This window comes from Mytilus galloprovincialis, chromosome 3 (genome assembly GCF_965363235.1).
Source record: "Mytilus galloprovincialis chromosome 3, xbMytGall1.hap1.1, whole genome shotgun sequence".
NCBI classification, from domain to species: Eukaryota; Metazoa; Mollusca; class Bivalvia; order Mytilida; family Mytilidae; genus Mytilus; species Mytilus galloprovincialis.
In genome coordinates this window covers 66,745,761-66,753,038 of record NC_134840.1, presented here as the reverse complement: position 1 = coordinate 66,753,038, position 7,278 = coordinate 66,745,761, and positions in this window count along the sequence as shown.

The following is a 7,278-nucleotide window of genomic DNA, read 5'->3' as shown; positions in this document are numbered from 1 at the left end:
AAACCTTAGGAGAGACAATTTCATTATTGTCAATCAATATTTTTCAATATGGTATTGTTCCTAAAAGAGAGGCGAATGATACAAGAGGGACATTTAAACTCATAAATTGGAAATAAACTGACATCATTATGGTTAAAAAGACAAAGACAAACAGACAAACAACACAACATGGAAAACTAATGGCTAAGCAACACAAACTCCCACTAGAAACTTGAGGTGATTTCAGGTGCTCCAGAAGGCTAAGCAGATCCTGCTCAGTGTGTCGATCAAAAAGCAAATGCCTTACTCGTTTCCTCATAAACGTAAATAACAATATTTTCCCACACTGATTCTGATGATGGTTAATGTGTTATTTTGATTTAATCAGAAATTGGTTTTGATATTATTGTTTCTGAATTAAAATAATACTTAATCAATTTGTGTGAGTCTGAGGTGTCTTTCTGGATTAATTGTTACCAAGAACAGTCAAATCCGTAGCATTTGGAAGGCATTGATGTAAAATTATGTAGAACCATAAGAACCAATATGACCAAAGGGACATATTAATAACAGCCAATTCATCTCAGTTAAACTATTCCAGGGAATGTTGAAACCAAAATGTTCTAATTTCTTTTTTATGTCAGATATGAATAATTGCAATGAATATTACTGTTGACTCACTAGGTTATACATGATTAGAAAAGAAATTGCAAAACCACATTTTTACCCGATAACTGTTATAAAATTGAGAATGAAAATGAAAAATGAGTCAAAGAGACAACAAATCGACCACAGAAAACTGCCAATTTGTCATTCCAACTCACGATATCGTTGCATTTACAACTTCCAATGTTTAGTCATTTGACAGAAGATGTGCACACGTTATGTTTAGTCATTTGAAATAAGATGTGCACACGTAATGTTTAGTCATTTGAAATAAGGTGTGCACACGTAATGTTTAGTCATTTGAAATAAGATGTGCACACGTAATGTTTAGTGATTTAAAATAAGAAGTGCACACGTATACGTAATGATTAACAGTTACTTACTCATCAGAAAAAATCTTGGTGAACGGAGAGTTATTAGGGAGTGCTATGGCGTATTGCATTGACACAATATCTGATGACACCATTGTCAGATGACAATTAGTAGCCATCGTTAATTCAAAGTGAGTTTTGTCACCAACATATGCGTAGTTTCCCTCCATTACAAGTCGTACTTGAACATCTCCGTCTGCACTCAGAATATTAGGATTCGTTTTATTGTTGGCAACCACTCCCTTCCAAAACTTTACATAATCTGGTCGAGTGGATGCCTATTTATAATATAAAAACACATGTAAAAAAAGTAACTGATCTGTCGAAACACAGAAACCCGTTAATATAACGGCACACAACGCAAAAGTAACTGAACTATAGAAACATCAATGCATGTTTATAGTAAAACACAAAGCAAAAGTTACTGAACTGTCGAAACATGAATGCCTGTTAATATAAAGACACATTAATCAAAAGTAACTGAACTGTCAAAACATACATGTCTGTTAATATAAAGACTTATTAATCAAAACTAACTGAACTGTCGAAACATGCATGCCTGTTAATATAAAGACACATTAATCAAAAGTTACTTAACTGTCGAAACACGCATGCCTGTTAATATAAAGACACATTAATCAAAAGTTACTTAACTGTCGAAACATGCATGCCTGTTAATATAAAGACACATTAATCAAAAGTTACTTAACTGTCGAAACATGTATGCCTGTTAATATAAAGACACATTAATCAAAAGTAACTGAACTGTCGAAACATGAATGCCTGTTAATATAAAGACACATTAATCAAAAGTTACTTAACTGTCGAAACATGTCTGCCTGTTAATATAAAGACACATTAATCAAAAGTTACTTAACTGTCGAAACATGCATGCCTGTCAATATAAAGACACATTAATCAAAAGTTACTTAACTGTCGAAACATGCATGCCTGTTAATATAAAAACAAAAAAAAAACCCAAAGTAACTGAACTGTCTAAACATCAATGCATGTTAATATAAAGACACATTAATCAAAAGTAACTGAACTGTCGAAACATGTATGCCTGTTAAAAAAAGATACATTAATCAAAACTAACTGAACTGTCGAAACATGTATGCCTGTTAATATAAAAACAAAAAAAACAAAGTAACAGAACTGTCGAATCATGTATGCCTGTTAATATAAAGACACAAAAAATCAAGTAACTGAATTGTCGAATCATGCATACCGATTAATATAAAGACACAAAAAACAAAGTAACTGAACTGTCTAAACATTTAGAAGGCTCGCAATAACTGATAAGCAATTGAAGTCAGACCTGGCTGATGTTAATACATAAAAGGAGAACGGAGCATTCTAGAGTATTTTTTTTAGATGTGGTATGAGTGCTCACATCGAACAGTAAGGTATAAAGGGTTTCCAAATATATGTGTACAAAAATTCAAACAAGGAAACCAACCATAGAAAAAAAAAGAGCGCACGGAAACTCTACAATTTCTATTGCTATACAAAAACATCAAAAATATTAACTTTCTATTTGTTACTCCAAATGCGTTTTCGACTTTAAAAGACTCAAAAACGAAACTGAAAAGCAATGGAAACTGGAAACTCAGAAAAATGTGGCCAAAATATGGATAAAACTATTGTGGGATATAAATAAAGGCAACAGTAGTATACCGCTGTTCAAAACTCATAAATCCATGGACAAAAAACAAAATCGGGATAACAAACTAAAACCGAGGGAAACGCATTAAATATAAGAGGAGAACAACGACATAACACTAAAATGTAACACATATAGACAAAATCCCACGAGAATAACAAATATAACATATATATATAACATCAAAACCAAATACATGAATTTGGGATAGACAAGTACCGTGACACGTCTTATCGCAATGTGAATTTACACTCAAAAATAAGAGAAAACAAACGACACAACGTTATAATGTAATACACACAGAAACGAACTATAATATAACAATGACCATATTCCTGACTTGGTACAGGGCATATTTAAAGGAAAAAATGGTGGGTTGAACCTGGTTTTGTGGCATGCCAAACCTCGCACTTTTATGGCCATGTGAAATATAACATCAAAATGACAACACAGGACTACAATATAAATAAATTGGAGAACACAATTGACAAAGAATCACACGAACAACAGCCAACAAAAGGCAACAAGTTCAAAATTTTAATACGCCAGAAGTGTATTTTGTCCACACAAGACCTATGTGTGACGCACAGATACAAAAGTTTGAAAGCCGAAACGAGTACAAAGTTGAACAGCATCGAGGACCAAAAGATCAAAAAGGTTGTGCCAAAAACGGCAAGGGTTTTCTGTTAAGTTACCAGAAAATCCCTATAATTTAGAGCAATTTATACTTTTGCAAACAGTAAATTTAATAAAATGAATATTCAAAAGATGTACATGATAAAGCTGAAGTATTAACTAATTACAGGAAACAACTGAAATACATTTACATAACCAGACATTTGAAACACAAAAGTAGACACATCCGAATACGTTTAAACCTCTACGCCAAGTGACGTCCTATTTGAAACTGAAAAATGACGAAAAAATGACGTCATTTGAATTAGTAAAACAGAGCATCAAAAAATGAAAAATGACGTCACATAAGAATGAATAAGATAGAATTAGGATTAATTTAAGATTATATATTTGAACTAAATACTGATATTGCATTTAATAACAAAGCACATTTTAATTCTTATTAATATAAAACTGAGGTAGCAATTAACTATATTATAAAACTATGTCAGGTTTGTTATGAATCTAACTTCAAACGTAAAATATCGTACTGATTACTTTGAACGAAATCAAATCTGATAAATGAAGGCGGTGATTAATTTTCTTTACCATAACACATAAATATAATAGAAAAGACGTCAACACATTTGACAAAATCCGATGAGAATTACAAATATAACATTAAACATTTAAACTAAATACATGAATTTGAGATGGATAAGTACCGTACCACGTCTTATAGTAATGCGAGTTCACACTCGGCAAAACAGTCACAATCGGGAATAAGTCACGTTTGGTAATTAAAAGATTAGACGACATTATGACAAAACACAATCTACCATGTGGTAAAAATGTCCTTAGCTAGTTTGGTCAACGAAACATCGTATGGATCCACCAAATCGTGATGGTGTCCATAAAATTTACGGAGTGTCAATTTTAATCTGTCCTCCTCATAACTTTGTTGGAGCAGTTTCTGCGTAAGGAGCACACTCCTGTATATGAAGTCCGTATAGTGTGAACAAGCACGTGAATAACGTATCAATTGTGATATGTAAACACCATACGAAGGGGCAGAGGGTATGTTACTGCTGAGAAATGGAAAATTGATAATTGGGAAGTTGAAATCGTCCCGTTTATCATAGATTTTCGTGTGAAGTCGTCCATCTACGTCAATATTGAGGAAAAGATCAAGGTATGAAGCAGTCCTTCTAGTATCAGTGGTATCCTTAATTTTAAGTTCAAAGTTCACTTGGATATATGAGATGTAAGTATTGGCTGAAATATGGGTTATTCAATGATAGAACATCATCAATATATCGGAAAGTAAAATTAAAGAATTTCGCAAGGTGCTTTTTCTTTTTGTCTTTTAGAAGGTTCTGAATGAATTCTGCTTCATACGAGTACAAAAACAAATCAGCCAGCAGGGGTGCACAATTAGTACCCATTGGAATACCGACTGTCTGTTGAAATATAAATCCTCCACACTCAACAAATATATTGTCGATCAAAAAGTCCAGCATTTTGATAATATCATCTTCTGTATATTTTCTGGGAGATTCAGTGTGATTTTTCACAAAATATGAATTATTGTAACCCAAAACAAGAAATTTGTATCTACGATTTCCATTTTTATAGAAAAAGCTCTGTTTTATGAGATGGTGTAGTCGATCTTTCAACTGAGCATGGGGAATAGTAGTATATAGCGTAGAAAAATCAAAAGTTTTTATGTTGCTGCAAAATTGCAAAGATTGTGATTGAAGGTTAAGCAGTAGATCTTTCGAATTTTTGAGAATCCACATCTGGTTAACACCACTGGTAGAATATATCTCCTCACAATATTTTTGAAGCCCATCTTTAACTGTCGAAAGAATAGTAGTCAGTACTTTAGAAAGATGTTTGGTTGAACATTTTGAAGACCCAGCTATGTATCGTTCTTTATATGGAGTTTTGTGTAATTTGGGTATCCAGTATAATGAAGGCAAGTTTTCTTCGTTTTCTTTGATGTTGATACCAAAAGAAAGAAGGACAGATTTATGATTTTGTAAAATTTCGTCCTTGGTAAATGATGTTAAAGAATATGTAGGATTACCAGTAGTTTTATCAATTCCAAGCTCTGTAGTGAGACATTGCAAATAATGTTTTTTACATATGAAGACAATATTATTGGAGGCTTTATCTGCTGGAACAACGACATATTTGTCATGCAAAGAGGATAAAGCATCCACAACCTCCGGATTCTTGAAAGGATTAGAAACTTTAGTACTCATATTACATCGTAGGTTTTGTATGCGCCTCTGAATGCATGATCGAATAGCTTTGATCCATTCAGACAAAGTGTCCAGTTCTGGTTCGTCTGGTTCGCGCTTTACCCATTTTCTTGCATAGTCCTCAACTGCATCCATCAGTAACTTGAAATTCTTTTTCCAGTTGATGGGCTGGGGGATTCTATATTTTGGTCCCTTGACTCTCTTAGTTGTTCATTGGTAACGATGCTAAGGTCTCCAGTAATAATATGACCAGCTGGACTGTAATTGTATTGTGACGATGCACATGAGCAATCCGGAGGCTTGGATTTTGTATCTTTGAGGTTAAAAGCCTCTAAAACACTCTGTGGTTGAAAATCTTGGATGCAATAGACTTGGTGTAAGTATAAGAAATAACAGGTGTAGCTTTATTTTTGAAGTAATCAGGTATAGTTTTTTGTACAGATTTTTGATGGAAAATATTGCTAATATTTATAGCATCTAAACCTTTATTGGCGAATTCTACCTTAAAAAAATAACGTTTTTCCTCACTATTGGATGTAGTCGATACGGGTTTGAATAGTCTATGGTTAGCAATGTCCATGATAATTGCAACTAATCTATACAAAACAGAACGAGAATCAGTAACGGAAGTATTTTGGGCATCTTGAAATAGTAAAGAAAGTTTTGACAATGGAATGGAGTATAATTTAGTTCTAATATGATGAATTCCTAAAGGTTTTTGAACAGACGTTAATAGACTATCAATTGTCACGGTGTGTACAGCAGGTGGTATATATTTTCTGTGACCATGACTTCTATTTCGTCGAGTAGAAGTATTAAACAATTGTAATGTATTGACAGTACTACACCTGGGACTAGACAAAATACCTACACCATCAATTTTGTCATTGCATCCATAGGGAATGGCTGTTCCCAACTCTCTTATCCAAAAGTCTTCTCTTTGTAAACGATATGGTGTACTCAATATGGGGTCATTTGTTGGATGATATATTTTCTCTATAATCCGGACTTTCATTGAAACAATAGAATGGTCGGGCTGATTGAAATGTTTATAGAGAAATTTGTTGTTATTAGGATCATTTACATTAGACCGATGATCATTCATCCTAAAATTGAATCTTTGTCGAGTTTCCCCGACGTAGATCAATCCACAAAGAGTACATTCAATACCGTATACAATATTGGAAGCAGTGCAATTCAAATCCTCATGACATAAAAGAGATTATATAAAATATCATACATCTTTGAAATTATGTAATGTTTACCTTGAAAATCGTTTCAAAAACAGTTCCCTCTTGTGTTCCCCATTTATAACTACCAAGTTCAACAAGTCCAGCAATATCAGAGAAAGGCAGTTTATCTTTAGTTACAGTTAGGAAGGCCACAAGGTTACCGCTGTATGTTGCCATCATTATGATGCAAAATATCCACCAAGAACTTAATAATGTCCGACCTGAGGACGAACCTGCCATATGTTCACCCCCTATGTTTAGAAAAGTATAAAATATCTATAAAATTAATATACATATTGTAGTTATAAAAAGAGTCTACGAAAGTTCTTATGTTATAAACTGTTGAATAACTTATATTTCAATTACAATTATTAATTTACGAAAAAGCATTTGTAGAAGAAACAAAACTGGTTCATTTGTTAAAAAAAAAGAAAGCAACTGCCTATGCCAAAACTTGCATAACCTGTTTTTACATTTTATCA